This window comes from Silurus aristotelis, assembly GCF_946808225.1.
Source record: "Silurus aristotelis genome assembly, chromosome: 24".
Lineage (NCBI taxonomy): Eukaryota > Metazoa > Chordata > Actinopteri > Siluriformes > Siluridae > Silurus > Silurus aristotelis.
This window is the reverse complement of record NC_139597.1, coordinates 17,424,637-17,440,488: the sequence shown is the minus strand read 5'-3', so window position 1 is coordinate 17,440,488 and position 15,852 is coordinate 17,424,637. Positions and strand designations below refer to the sequence as shown.

The following is a 15,852-nucleotide window of genomic DNA, read 5'->3' as shown; positions in this document are numbered from 1 at the left end:
GTGTGATTATTGACTATAGTCAGGCTCCAACTTTCTCTAAATTTAATTTTACATAATGTCAAAACCTACCACTATAGAATACCTGGAAGAACTTATGTAAGACGGAGACCCGGAGAGAAGATGTTCGCAGACTCCCTCACTACCACAGTCAAACATGGAGCTGGAAACGGAATGATTTATATATATATATGGGAGTCACTTGACAATAGTGGATTCAGGAATTAATTTCTAGAGAAGCAAACTAATAGTAGGGTCAGAATTTGGTGCCAACAACATGAACTGAGGAGCTTTGGTTTAATTAAACAAACAATGTTAATGGAGTTGGTGTAGTGAATTGTGGAATGTTTTTTTGCCACACTGTTATTACCAATCATCATTTGAATGCCACAAGCTATTTTATTATTGTTACTGAACATGTCCATCACTTCAAGAGCACCATTTACCACTGTTTAATGGCTACTAATGGCTATTAGAAAAAAGTCATCTCTAACTAGTGTCATGAAAATATCATGAGCCAAATCTTTAGATCTGAATTATATAAAACACATTTGAGTTTTAGTGGAATGATAAAATCACAGCATGAAACAATATAGTCATAATGGTTACTAGATCACACCCTTCCAGTGCATCCAGGGTTGCAGCCACCACTGTTTCCATGGATTCATCCCCAGTGGAAATTTGGTTCCAGGGGAAAGAATAGCTATGGGTACAGGCCAGCCCCTAGAACAAACTGCAACAAAGAAGTCACCAAAAAATTTGCAGTTAGACATGATGAGAACACACTGACCTATCCACCAGGTAATCAGGTGTGGCTCACTTCTTCACTGGCCTGAATGTCTCCAGAACAGTGTCTGAAATCCAGCAGAAGACTGGGATGTGGCCCATGATGTAGAGGCTTCTTAATGACTTCAGGTGTATGATGTTATTGGCCAGGATTTGATCACTTATTCTCTTCTTAAAATACTCCTCCTTCTGTGGAACCCTTCTACTTGTACTCGCTGAACGCATTCATAGGGGATTTGATCAGCTGCTGGTTGGAAGGTGATCCAGATGAGAGCAGAGGGATTGGTGCTTCCTCTGTTGTTGTTCTCCAGGATGCTGCCTGGATCTGTCTCACCTCATGTTCTTTATTGACTTCCCCACTGTCTCCCTCTGTTATGTAGACCTTTGTGAAGATCTCATTCAGGAGTGTTTGATTTACCTGGTTTATAATCAGTTCATTTAAACACTTTATCAGACTGAATTGAAACTTTTCCAGCGTTTCATGTATGTCCAGTCTGTAAGATGGTAAAGGAGGAAGATGATATAAAGGGGGTTCTAACTTTAAGATCATATTGCTTCTGACTGGCTACCACAGATTTTTATGATGTTCTAAGTGTATATTATTATATTTTATATTTCTAGGCAGCAATAATAACTGTGTATTGTCAGTAACAAAGAATACATACTGTATAATACTATTAGTATACAGAATGTGTGTCGGGTAGGTAACTGTAACAATCCCAAACATTCTTCCCACTCCGCACCACGAGAGGAAGCAATCACCTGAATACTGAGCACTTCCGGGTAATGGGTCTCTTGCTGAGTCTTAGCTATATTGGCTAGGCTCACCTCAACAATTCTGTGAAGTATTGTTCCACATTACATACAAACCTTTCCATGTTTATGCTTCATCTGTCTTTTTTGTGTACCAACATTTGTTTCTGTTTACCCCACCAAGTGTTTCTGTTTTACAACTTTCCTTATGCTGTATTTATACTGTTGCAAAATAAACCCATGTATGGATTTTAATTAATAAGAGTCTGCCACTATGTTGCAGAATACTTCGCCTGAAGAGAATCCAGTGTCTCTTTGACAGTTGCGGGTGGTTGCTGCATACCAAGGAGAAATGCTGGCAGCCTACGTGGATCAGCTCAAATCTCACCAAGCTGCTAAACACTTACCTCCTACAAGCCCTACATACTATGCATGCCATGCATCTTCAAGACTGGCATTGGCAGAAAGATAAGACGGGATGGTTTCTCATCAACACCTTGGGTGGTTCCATGAAATTCCGGAGTAAGAACGGGCGCTTTGAGGATGGATTGGACTGTAGTTAATGTCAACAGTCTGCTACACTGACTCAGGACTACAGTTCGCTTCTGATCACCATCACTGTACCCCGCAACATCGTATATCTGCTATAAATGAACATTCGGTGCAACCCAGATGAGGATGGGTTCCCTCTTAAAACTGGTTCCTGGGCCTCAACAGTATGGAAGAACAACAATCAGGTGTGGAACTCGTACTCACATTTTACTCAGCTTAACTCAGAACGTGTTTGAATATCTGGATCAATAACTTGATTTGGAAACAACATCCCACACAGCAATTCCACCCCTTCCTGAACCACGCCAAACCCCTAACCACCAAGCACCCCAGCACACCCGAATCAATGCAATTTGGAAAAGCCCGGGTATTGTTTAAGTAGCTTTACCTTTGTTTCCCCTTATACCAACTATCATGCCATTAAAAATCACCGCTGTAGACAATTGCTCAATAGGTGGTGGCTACATTACTTACCAAACCATTACAGTAACCTTATGAATAGAACTATTTCATATAAATAAATGTATTATTCATAATCGCTTCCCCTACCAACCCTATCATCTTGGGATTTCCATGGCTCCAGGTTTATGATCCAGTGATATCATGGCACCAGAAGGAATTATGTCAATGGTCCTCAAGCTGAATAAAAAAGCTTCATGAACAATCCTGCTCTTCTACCTTTTCACTCTACATCGGTTGAAAGCCCCAAGTCCAAAGCACGGATTCAAATCCCTACAGAATATAATGACCTGAGGAAGGTTTTTAACAAGAAGAGTTCCATGACGCTACCCACTCACTGGCCATGGGTTTGCGCAATGAAACTGCTTCTAAATATGTCGCCTCCCTGAGCTATCACTGTTCAATATCTATATCTATTTCCATTAGTGCTGTCGACCCTCAGACAGCTCTGAGAGGCATGTTATTTTACAAACCTGGACCTCTGCAGTGCCTATAATTTAATACGATTATGGAAGGTAATGAACGGAAAACCATGTTGCATGCCAGCAGGGGACATTATAAGTATCAGGTCAGGCCATATGGCCTGGTCAATGTGCCTGCAGTGTTTTAGTCATTTACGAATGAAATTTTCTGAGAACTGTTGAACTCATTTGTTATAGTATATAACACCAGCTAGTAGGTAAAGCAAAAAAAGGTGACCCACATAGAGTCAGTCACCTTCCTGGGATATATCATCAGCTGATGGGGAGTGGAGATGGACTGAAATAATTACAAACTACAAAGATATCTGGGTTTTGCTAATTTTTATTGGCACTTTATCAGGAACTAGAGCACCATGTAGGTCCCACTCACAGCACAATGTCTGAGATCCTCCAGCGCTGCTCGACTGGTACCACCTTCTATCAGGGGAAGAGGTAAGAATACTTCAAGGCTCTTTTCTGTTCTGGCATCGAGGTGGTGGAATGAACTTCCCCTAGATGTCCATTCAGTGGAGTCCCTGACTATCTTTAAAAGACAGTTGAAGACCTACCTCTTCCTGAAACACTTAAATTAGCACTTTCCAAGTTTGCTTTGTAGAATTCAAGAGTTATATTTATATTAAGTTAGTAATTAAGAGTACCAGTGTAGATTTATTCATTACTAGAGACTCGAAGCACTTTTGTACGTCGCTCTGGATAAGGGCGTCTGCTAAATGCTGCAAATGTAATTCTAAATGTACTAGAATTTATTTATCCTAGAATACACAAAAACAAATGTGTTTCATTATAATTTTTTGACTTTTGACACAAAGAAGATATTTCTCATGTTGGCAAGCTGCCAATCATAAGTTAACGCTAAGCATTCCAATGTTTACCAGTGGCTCACACAAGTGGCAGGAGTGATTTGTGATAGAAGAGTATCGGGTGAACGGGAAAGTTTATAGGACTGTGGTGAGACCTGAGATGTTGAATGGATTACAGACAGTGGCATTGAGTAAAAGACAGTAGGTGGAGCTGGAGGTAGCAGAGCTGAAGATGTTGAGGTTTTTGTTGGGAGTGACGACGATGGATAGGATAAGAAATGAGTTTATTAGAGAGACAGAGCATGTAGGATGTTTTGGAGACAAGGTGAGGGAGGTGTGATTGAGATGGTTTGGACATGTTCAGAGTAGGGACACGTGGTATATCAGTAGGAGAATGCTGAGGATGAAGCCACCAGCAGGAAAGAAAAGAGGAAGACCAAAGAGGAGGTTTATGGATGTGGTGAGGGAAGACATGCAGGTAGTTGGTTTGAAAGAGGCAGATGTAGAAGACAGGGGGTATGGAGACGGGTGATCCGCTGTGGCGACCCCTAATGGGAGCAGCCGAAAGAAGAAGAAGAAGATAAGCATTGCAAGAATAACAATGCATTCTATTCTATTCTATTCTATTCTATTCTATTCTATTCTATTCTATTCTATTCTATTCTATTCTATTCTTCGTTTTTTAATTAACAAATCCAAATTTGCAATCCAATCTATTCCATGCTTTATTAAAGACCATATTTTATGGATTTACTGTATCCTTCCTTTGCATCAACTCTAGGGATGCTTTTCTCTCACTGCATTCTGTATCAGAGTAATTATATATATATATATATATATATGGTCCCCTGGTGGTCTAGTGGTTAAGATGCAGCGCTCCCACCGCTGCGACCCGGGTTCGAATGTACCTTGTTCCACATTGTTAAAATGTTTCCCCATTTTTTTCATGCTTTAGAATTTGATTTTGCAGCTTTGTAACGTTGCTTTTTATGAATTTCTTGAATAAAGCATTTAAAGGCCTGTCCTACTAATACAGAACACATATTTTCTGATTATTATGCACCACTTCTCTAGAATGTATATGCTCATCACATTGGTGAATTTACCTATAATATAGATTCTATTATATATAGCAGTGGTGGGCGGTCGGGGCTAGCAAAGTCTTCTCTGCTGGCCTAAACACTATCAGAAGCACTGGCCTACATTTACAACGTAAATTTTTATATTTGTTCCATAAAATTGTATTAATTTATTCCCAACAGTCTATTCTCTTCATTTCGTAGCGTTCCTCTTGGCTGCACTGCTTCCAGTACGTGTATGTGGATGTTAGATTTTTTGTCCAATCAGATTTCAGCCTCTATGTGCTGCCATGTCAATCTAATCTGCCCAGAGCCTTCACAGTCAATACTGCTGGCCCTTTTACCATAGACTCCTTAATAAATAGCTCTGTTTCTTTAACCAATCAAATTTCATATTCGCTTCACAGGGCCAGCTAGCCGGCCCAGAGTAGCATCAGCATTTTTCCGTCCTCTGATTGATCTGCTGGACACATTAATAGATCTGAGTTAGACTCTTTGGAGAACTGACTTACAAATATAAGCATATCTTTTTTGCAGAATATTTATCAGAATTATGTTTTTATGATTTTTTTAAGATATAAATATTATAATACCATAATGTATTTTTATAACTGGTGCAAATTTTTCTATTTAAGTGTGGCTAATGACAAGCCCTTCATACCTTGTGATGTGTTACTCCATTCAGCATATACAAAAGCTGTTTATCACATTTTACAAATAGCATTCAAAAGTCTTACATTCTCATCTTCCTTGTGCACAATTTTCACCAGAAGGACATTTTAGATACTTTACATTGTGTAATTAATGCAGTCAAACTGGGGTTTGTGTAATCAAACCCCAGTCACACTAAGCAGCCATTCCTTGGTGTCATACATACATTAATATTAGGGTCTTGGATAGAGAATAAAATAATGAAACTTGAATGTGATTGACACAATCAGAACCTCACAAAAAACATCATCTAACATTGCATAGTTATCCCTTCAGAACAATGAGGATGTCATTGATGTCCCAACATAACAAGAAAACATTCCAATATTTGCCTTTAAAAAACGGCAAATCCCTAAAAAGTAAAGACTTTGGGAAGACCTGCTAATCTATCTATCCATCGGTTTATAAATTTTAAATGTATATTCATTATCTATTTACTTCTCAAAAGAATTGAAAAAGAGCACAAAGAGTTAACTTACTTCCAAAGAAACATTACACATAATGAAAGTGAAAGTGTCTTTCTCCACCATCATTCTAACCAGTGGTGCAAACGAGAAACAAGAAGTCTTTAAAGCAAAAATCGTGATATTAATGCCACACAAACGAAGAATGCTGCCTCAAGGTAAGTGATCTATATGTTACATATAAATCTATATAAGAAAAAGGTGTGCAAAACAGTTCCTATAAGGCCATGCAATATAAATTATTTTTTTCTTGTTTTCTTGTGATCTCGACAGGAGTTGTTTTCTCAATATAACTTCTTCATTTTCTCGTGATCTTGACATAACAAACATTGTTTCCTTGTAATAAGTAGTTAATGTTCTTGTTTATTCGACATAAGAGCATGTTCTAGATAATGAAATAAAAATGGATAATAATGGATAACCTTTATAATTAACCAAATAATTATGGATATTATCAGAGGTGGCAAAAGTACACACATCCTTTACTTAAGTAGAAGTACAGATACTCATGTTTTAAAAACTCAGGTAAAAGTTGAAGTACTGATTATACTTTTTTACTCAAGTGAAAGTAAAGGAGTCTTGGCTCTAACTACTAAAAAGTAGTTATTACTTCTACCTGTTTTAGGGTCACATATCATGATATTAACGAATGAACGAACAAACAAACGAACGAACGAACGAACAAACGAACGATCGATCGATCGATCGATCGATCGATCGATAGATAGATAGATAGATAGATAGATAGATAGATAGATAGATAGATAGATAGATAGATAGATAGATAGATAGATAGATAGATAGATACTTATTATCATTGCATTGTACAGGTACACAGCAACGAAATGCAGTTTGGCATCTACCAGAATTGCAAAAAGTAGCATTCGTCCAAATAGTGAAGAAAAATATGTAGCATATGTACAGCATGTGAATAAATATAAAGGCTATAACAGTGCAGAGATGTGTGGACATCATTAAGAAGTACAGATAGATGTTGTAAGGCTGTGGCATTGAAGAGGAAATGTGCAGATGTGCAAGCTGAATAAACAAGTCTACTATATATATATATATGCACACATTATATACACGTATATACATGAATGTGAAATGTTGGGCAGAATGTACAGTAAGGATATAAAGATATAAAGATACATATAGATAAAAATAGTGCAGATGTAATGAGGAGTAAAAAAGATATACTATGTAATATGTACATTGTATGTATTATTGTACAGAGGTTATCAATCAAACTAAATGTTTAATCGCAACTAAATCGCACATTTCTATCTGTTCTAAATGTACCATATATTAATACTTCCTGTTTTTAATACTTTAAGCAACATGGACATTGAGAAATATGGCTGCAACATAGAGCATGAAGACAAAAAATCCTTGTAAATGTTTTAAAGTAATAATGGTGGTTTAAATTACGTAAATCATCAGGACACTAAACGGAACTTTTGCTATGTTTCCACACGGACAGTTAATGAGGTGATACCGGAGAAACTGCACCTCTTCAAGTCAAGTCAAGAAGCTTTTATATATAATCATAGACATTTTACAGATTTAAATGATGCATTGTTTTATCTGTACGATCAATAAAGACACTAATTTAAGTTCGTTTCGCCATTATGAGGGAAAAACCCACAAAACGCCACCCAGAGGGTTAATTGTGTGAAACATGGCGGATTTGGTGTTTGATTTGAGACTTGGCGCAAAAATAAAACAAAAGTTTACTGATTACAAATATTTTTTCGGTGAAGTTTATTTATTTGTTTTATATTTTAGTAAAGGGGAGTGTTGGCTCCAGCGGTTAAGGCGCTGGGTTACCGATAGGAAGGTCGGGGGTTCAAGCCCCAGTATCGCCAAGCTACCACTCTGGGGCCCTTGAGCAAGTCCCTTAACCCTCTATGCTCCAGGGGACCCTTACGAGAAAAATAAATCAAGGACCGTGACGTGGGGCAGCCTTCCTGTGGGCTCACCACCTGCAGGAGGGACCGTAAGGGACCGGTGCTGAGAGGATTGGGCAGCAGTCGAAGGCGGGAGCCTTGACAGCCCGATCCCTGGACATGGAGAAGTGTCTGGGGAATCTGCTTAGACTGCTGCCCCCGCGACCCGAATTACAGATAAGCGGGAGAAGATGAGAATGAAATGAAATGATATCTTAGTAAAGAAGGGAAGTCGTAAATTATTGTATGTTTTGCTGGAGGTTTTAATTTCGCCTCTTTTATATTTAGTTATTTAAGTATTTATATTTTTTTATAAAATGGTAAAACAGAAATGTGCACTGAATTAATAGCGCGTTAATACATTTTAGTGCCGTTTAAAAGAATTTTGCTAAACTAATTAAAAATGTTGTTACCTAATAAATGTGTCCAGGCTGAAGATCCACATATAGAACACAAGCAGAGAAAAGATGATTATGATGATGATGGTGATCAGGAATGTCTATGTTTTCAGTCATGTTTACATCACTGACTCCCTCTGTCTCATCCACGTTAACTTTACTTCTTGTTGCTTTCTGCCTACTGATTCTTAGCTTCGTAAACTAGTTTACATCTGTGGTGAGTGAGAGACAGGACTTTATACACTAGTGGATTGAAAAAGACACGCAATGACAGGAAATCGGTTGTTCGGCTGAAATCGGCACCGATGAAAATAAAAAATATATATTTCACCAAATCAATTAATTGAAAGTAACGAGCCGGTTTTGAAAATGTAAGAAGTAAAAAGTACAGATATTTGTGTAAAAATTTAATGAGTAAAAGTAAAAAGTTGTCTGAAAAATAAATAGTGGAGTAAAATACTGATACCAAAAAAATCTACTTCAGTAACGAAGTATTTGTACTCCGTTACTTCCCACCTCTGGTTATTATCCTTGATGCTGTTCTAGAGGCAACATTATTGCAGCATCATGAATTAAACAATGTTTATTTTGTCAATCTCACGAGAAACTTGAATTGTCATAAACAGAAATCAACTTTTGTTATGTCTAGTTCACAAGAAGAAAAAGAAAGGCATCTAGTGGTCATTATCAGATTAGCTACAGTATAAGCATTGCAAGAATAACCCAGTCATTGTTGTTGCACAAGCCAGTGCACTATTAGTGCCAATCCCAAGTCCCAATAAATTGGAAGGGTTGCGTTAGGAAGGGCATCCAGCATAAAACATGTGCTAAATTAAATACAGTGGTAGCCCGCTTATCGAACGGCTCGGACATCGACCTTTTTGCTTAGCGAACAGTTTTTCGACCGAAATTTGCGCCTGCTGAACGACCAAATGCCTGCTTATCGACCTTTTTTTACCCCGACCCACGTGAAGCATTTTTTTTTTGTTACTTTTGTAATGTTTTTAATTTATACTTTTTACTGTATTATTGTCAGAAATCCACCTGCCACGCCCCCTTCGGCGACTGTCAAAACCTCCGCTTTTCCTGAAGCCCCCGGCTTCAACCATGCACACCTGGGGCTCATTATTCACTCATCCCCAGCTCCTATATAAACCCCTCATTCAGCCACAGTCCTTGTCGGTTATTGTTGGTATGTGAAGGTGTTTGGTGCATGTTTGTTTGTGTTTTCCCTGTCACACGTATTACTATGCGTTTCTTCCTCTCGTTTGTCGGGATTCTATGAACTGCCGTGTGTGTGTGTGTGTGTGTGTGTGTTTTTGTGTTAAACTCTCCGTGTTTTCGTTAAACCAAAGCGAACTGTGCTCCGGCTTTGCCTCCGCTCATTACGCTGCATAATGATTATATACAGTATTATTTATGTACCTGTATTATTTAGTATTAATACTGCTAAAAACAGGGCAAACATTTTTAATAAATGGGTATCAGTGGAGGTCTGGAACGGATTAATTGGTTTTCCATTATTTCTAATGGGATAATTACATTCGCTCTTCGACCTTTTCGCATTTCGACCGGTTTTGAAGGAACGGATTAAGGTCGATAAGCGGGGTGCCACTGTATGTGGATCGCGAAGGAGAAATTCATACCGGATCGGTCAACGACCGCCACAGGTATTGTTAGCCAACAGGGTACTGGTGCCAATTGGGCTACTGTTTGCCACTGCCATTTCCATCCTTTTAGCATGGAAATGGCAGTTGTGAACACTTATTTTAAGAAGATGGAGGATCACAGGGTGACGTTTAAGAGTGGAGGAAGGTGCAAATAGGTGGACTATGTTCTATGTAGGAGATGCAACCTGAAGGAGATTGGAGACTGTCAGGTGTTGGCAGTGGACAGTGTAGCTAGACAGCATCGGAAGGAAGAAGAAGAGCAGGAGAGTAAGGGCTGAAAGAAGAATAAGATGGTGGAAACTGAAGGAGGAAGACTGTAGTGTGAGGTTCAGGGAAGAGGTCAGACAGGGGCTGAAAAAAACGGTAAAAAAGGGTACAAAAAGAAAGGGAAAGTGGAGAGACCTGCAATGTTGTATGGTTTAGAGACAGTGGTATTGACTAAAATACAGGAAGTGGAGCTGGAGGTAGCAGAACTGCAGATGTTGGGGTTTTTGTTGGGAGTGACGAGGATGGACAGGATTAGAAATGAGTTTATTAGAGGGACAGCGCATGTAGGACGTTTTGGGTGAGGGAGGCGCGATTGAGATAGTTTTGACATGTGCCGAGGAGGGACCTGGCATATATTGGTAGAAGAATGCAGAGGATGGAAACTCAGGTTAGAGCACAGGGTATAGAGTTTGGCCATAATACAGAACCCCTGGAGCCACCAGGAGGGAGGAAAAAAGGTAAACCAAAGAGGAGCTTTATGGATTTGGTGAGTGAAGACATGCAGGTGGTTGGGATGAAAAAGGCAGATGTAGAGGACTTTTGGGCCCTTAAGCAAGGCTCTTAACCCAGGGGTGCTGTATTATGGCCAAACTCTATACCCTGTGCTCTAACCTGAGTTTCCAAACATCTCTTGGGCATGCAAAGAGATTATTTCAACGTACAAGGGACAAGTACGAACTCCTTTAGCTTTACTTGCACAGCAATGATGAATGTACAGTATAACGTTTAATGAGGTTATGAGGAAACAGAAATACTTCTTCAGTTAAATGCAAAACATGCACTGCACATTTGTCTTTGTATTTCTAGGGGTTTAATATCCTGAAGCAAAAATACTCTTCAGGACTCAGCTGTGTTTGTGCACACGTTACTAAAGGAAGATGGAGATACCTGAGCTGGACAAACACTCTAAAAACAAGTAACCAACAATCTCCTCGTGTACTTGTAATTAAATGTATCCAAATGATTTATTTTTAATTAATGCATATGAGAAGAATAATTCCACCATATCAAGCACCGGTATCGCCAAGCTGCCACTCTTGGGCTCTTGAGCAAGGCCCTTAACCCTCTATGCTCCAGGTATCCCTTACAAGGGAAATATCAAGGTCCGTGACATCGGAGTGACGTGGGGCCGCCTTCCCGTGGGCTCACCACCTGCATGAGGGACCGTAAGGGACGGTGCTGTGAGGATTGGGCAGCAGTCGAAGGCGGGGGCCTGCTTAGACTGCTGCCCCCGTGACCCGAATTACGGATAAGCAGGAGAAAATTAATGAATGAATGAATGAATAACACCATAGCTTTTATCGAAAGCCTAACTTAAATTTTTTTATTTAGTTTAATGTAGATTTTTTTAAAGTAACATCGGTTAGCAAAAAACTCTAAAGGGCTGTCTACACTGTTTTGCAGTAAAGTCCAGGGAAAGACATCAGAATTACTGGTACCCAGCTGTATCTCTATGAAGAGTGATGCATCTATGGTTACTCCTCTTAAATTTAAAGATGAAGACTCCTCACTTCTACACAGGTAATGTCTCCTCTCTTTCAATGTCAAAATGTTTAAGGAAAAATGTAACTGAATAGACAGGATGGCAAACTAAAAAACAATCTAAGTGTTCAATAATTTTACTCCAGTAAAAGTGAAATTGCTCTCTAATCTTTCACCTAAGTAAAAGTACAAAGGTATGTGTACTCTATTCCTCAGATGTACTTAAATATCTAAAGTACTATGATTTATTAGAGTACTTAGCACACCAATTTATTAAAAGAATGATCTTAATGAGTTAAACACTGATTGATATCTAATAAAATTGTCATGAGCCCAACTACTTTAATAAGACCACAGGTGTTGTGATGAGTTTGAACTCCTAACCCCAGTCCTCTGTTTGATGCATTAGTCCGTAAATAAAAATTTTTGGTCTTGGGTCTCAGGCTGGCTGCAATTGCTGCTTATGACCTATAGCCCAAGTAGAAGCCCAGATACAATAATTCCATCCACCCAATCACACACTTATTGGGTTTGATGTGAGTTCCACTGGTCTGTGACCTCAGGACAGCCCTCATTATTGGCTGCTGCTAATTAATATTATAAATAGTTCTCTTTCAAACATTCGTTCGGTATCTCACTATGGGAATCGCCTCGGGCGTGACCAATCCTGGAAGCATCAATCACACCACGTCTGTCGGCTGACAGACCAATCACGACAGTGATGCGGGAGTCCCGCCTCCCTATATACACCGCTGCCAGCGGTCCCTGCCTCATTCTCGTTCTCTTCCCCGTGAAGATCCTTTTAGGAAGCTATCCTCAGCAGATCCTCTGGGGGCGGTCGCTTAACTGTTCACAGACTGGCCGTTAAGGTACGTCTCCGAGCGCGGCTGCTTCTTTAGGGGATTATCCACTGTGAAAGCGGATATTCTTTCTGCTGTTTTCTTCTTTTTCACATCGCGTCAAGCGAGTATTTTAATATCGTTCGAGACCCGTTTCGAGAAGCACGTTGTGGTGATCTCGTTGTTTCCTTTTCTTTTTGTCCGGTGATTGCACCTCCGTTATGGCGACTGCGAGTTCATCCGGGTGCACGGCGGGGAAAGTTCAATCCCGACCGTGTGCATGCGGGTCTACGATCTCTGCAAAAGACTCTCATCCCCTGTGCATCGTGTGCTTAGGAGTTCGGCACGCTCAAACCGTGCTCGCTAACCCCGAGTGCTGCCTGCACTGCGCTCTTTTCCCGTCAAGGGTTCGGGAGCGCCGCCTGCGAGTCGCGGCCGCGAATAAAGGGGATTTATGTCTTTCTCCCCGCTGCCCGCAGAGAGGGACGAAGCTGCTTCGCAAGCACAGTGCAGCTGGGGAGAGTTGATGGACGAGGTTTCTCCTGTCCTTCCTCCACTCTTCAAATCTATCTCTCTGCTGGATAACAAGGGTGAGGGAGAAGAAGATGATGAGGTCGCTCATTTTTTGTAGGAAGATTTGGAGGATGACGAGGAGGATGCTATCCTTCCTCCTGATCTTCTCTCCAGACCTGGAAGTCCTATGGGCCCTTCCCCCTTGCCAGGTGAGCTGGACCTCGTGGAGGTGTGTAGGAGAGCAGCCAAGAAACTTTCCATCGAATGGCCATCTCAGCAGGTGCATCAGGACGCTGAGAGGGATTTATATGATGGGAAGAGGCTGCCTTCGCGCACTTCCCCGGTTAAGCAGCTCATTCCTGCTGTACCGGCGTGTGTCACAGAGATGCGTCGTTTTTGGGACAAGCCCTTCTCGCATAGAGTGCCCGTTAAGGGTTTCTCTAGACTGGAGGTGCACGATATGGAGGCTTTGGGGATGTACAACCCCCCCTCCTGTGGAGCTGTCGGTGGCTAGCCACCTCCACCCAAACCGACGAGCTGCTCTATCCTCCTCCTCCCCTTCTCTGCCAGGACGTACAGAAAGGCTGTCCGCCTCCCTTTTCCAGAAGATCTACCGCTCCTCGGCCCTGGCGGTTAGAGCTCTGAATGCCACCTCAATGCTCACGGCTTACCAGGCAGAGCTCATGGAGGAAATGGGGAGGCAGATTGATGCTGGGTCACCAGATTCAGCCTTGTGGGAAGAAATCTGCGTCATTGCGGATCTCAACCTACGCTCTTCTAGAGGAGCGGTCCAGAGCTGCGGTTGGGGTTGACGGGCTTATCGGAGAGGGAGAAGGTGGAGTTCCTTGATGCCCCGATAGCGCTGAAAGCCCTTTTCGGGGCTGCGGTGGCGAATATGCGCCAGCAATGCGACCTTCGCAAGAAGGACAGTGAAGCGTTCGAGGCATGCCTCCCAAGGAAGCCTCCTGCTCGCCCTCCCCAACCCGCACGTTCATATTTCGCCCCTACGCCCAGGGAGAGACAGCCTGGTTTCGGGGCCCCTAGGCAACCCCCACCCCAGCAGTCAATGCGCGGGGAGGCCGGCCAGAAACAGCCCCAGCCCAGGAACAAGACCTCTTTTGCAGCGGCGGCTGCTAGGCATCGCCCAGCGGACCCTCAGGGAGGGAAGAAAAGGCGGGCGACCTAACCTGTGGTCTGATTTTGGGTCAAAAGAGAGGTGGCAGCACTCTCAGAGTTTCTGTAGCACCCCTCGACTCATCTCAGGAGTCTTGTCCTCCCCCTCCAGCAAAGATGCGTTGGGGAGCGTTTCAAAGACTGTGTTTGGCGAACGAGTTTTCTCCGTTTGGAGTGTTGGCACCAGTTCCCCCAGTGCCCGGAAAGTTGCTTCTCCCCTCTCCACCCGCGGGGTTATGCAAGAGAGAGAGCAGAATGTTCCATGTTCGTTCAAAAATATTAAAGATTTGTTCTGTGCATCCAGGCAGTGGGCCGAGGGCACAGATGTGTGTAAAAAAGGGAAAAGTGAAAAAATCCACACACACAATAAAAGAACTCGAATCAGAGTTGCAACCGCCGCCAGATGGTGCCACCGCGCCGTCTGTATGCGGGAGCCACAGAGGTCCTGGCGCGCATGCGCAGTTCATCATTGGGTGTATTCCACAATACAGCGGGGATATCGCCTGCAGTTTGCCGTGAGATCACCGCTTTTCAGCGGCGTGATTTGGTCGACAGCAGAGGGCGAATCTGCTCAGGTTTTGGAGGACGAAATAACCTCCTTACTGAGCAAAGGGGTAATTCGATCGGTGCCGCGAGAAGACAGCCAACTCGGTTTTTATTCCCGGTACTTTGTCGTTCCCAAGAAAGGGGGGGGGTCTCCGTCCCATTCTGGATTTACGGAACCTCAACGTACACCTCAGAAAGTACAAGTTCAAGATGCTCACATCGAAAGCTTTGTACAGTGTTATTCGTCCCAGAGACTGGTTTACGTCAGTGGATCTGAAGGACGCGTATTACCACATAAGCATTTATCCGGCACACAGGAGATTCCTACGCTTTGCCTAATAGGGCACAGCCTACGAATATTTGGCGGTTCCGTTCGGGCTAGCTCTAGCTCCGCGAATCTTCACCAAATGTGTCGAAGCTGCATTGTCTCCGTTGAGAACGACGGGTTTACGGGTGTCAGCATATTTGGACGATCTCCTCCTCTGCGCTCCGTCACGGCAGCAAGCGGAGGTGGATACGAGTGTGCTTCTGTCTCACCTGACCGGCTTAGGTTTCAGAATAAACGAGACAAAGAGCTGCTTGGTGCCCGCTCAGGAAATAATATACCTGGGTCTCAGATTGAACTCGGACCTGTATCAGGCTTTTCTATCAGAAGAGCGCATCAGGTCGATTCGCAGCTGTCTCTCTCTTTTTCAGAGAGGAAGGACAGTTCCATTCAGACTCTGTTTACGCCTGCTGGGGCTGATGGCTTCGTCAGTGTCTGTCATACCGCTGGGACTGCTGCGAATGAGAGAGTTTCAGTGCTGGGTTACGGCGCAGCGCTTATGTCCGAAGCGCCACCTCAATCGCAAGGTGATGGTGACGTCACTGTGCTTACGCGCTCTCCATCACTGAAGAAATCGCGATTTTCTCGAGTCGGGATCCCCGCTGGG

The 15,852-nt window shown here is 42.3% G+C and overlaps 1 pseudogene across 1 annotated transcript in view; it reads left to right on the top strand.

The window, feature by feature from the left end:
- Positions 1-5,939: 5,939 nt before the first annotated feature.
- LOC310719058 (NLR family CARD domain-containing protein 3-like) overlaps positions 5,940-15,852 on the top strand; it is a 31,742-nt pseudogene continuing 21,829 nt past the window's right edge. Inside the window, exons 1-3 of the transcript XR_014538269.1 lie at positions 5,940-6,241; positions 11,175-11,283; positions 11,772-11,888. The product of XR_014538269.1 is annotated as an NLR family CARD domain-containing protein 3-like (transcript). The remainder of the gene's footprint in view (positions 6,242-11,174; positions 11,284-11,771; positions 11,889-15,852) is intronic.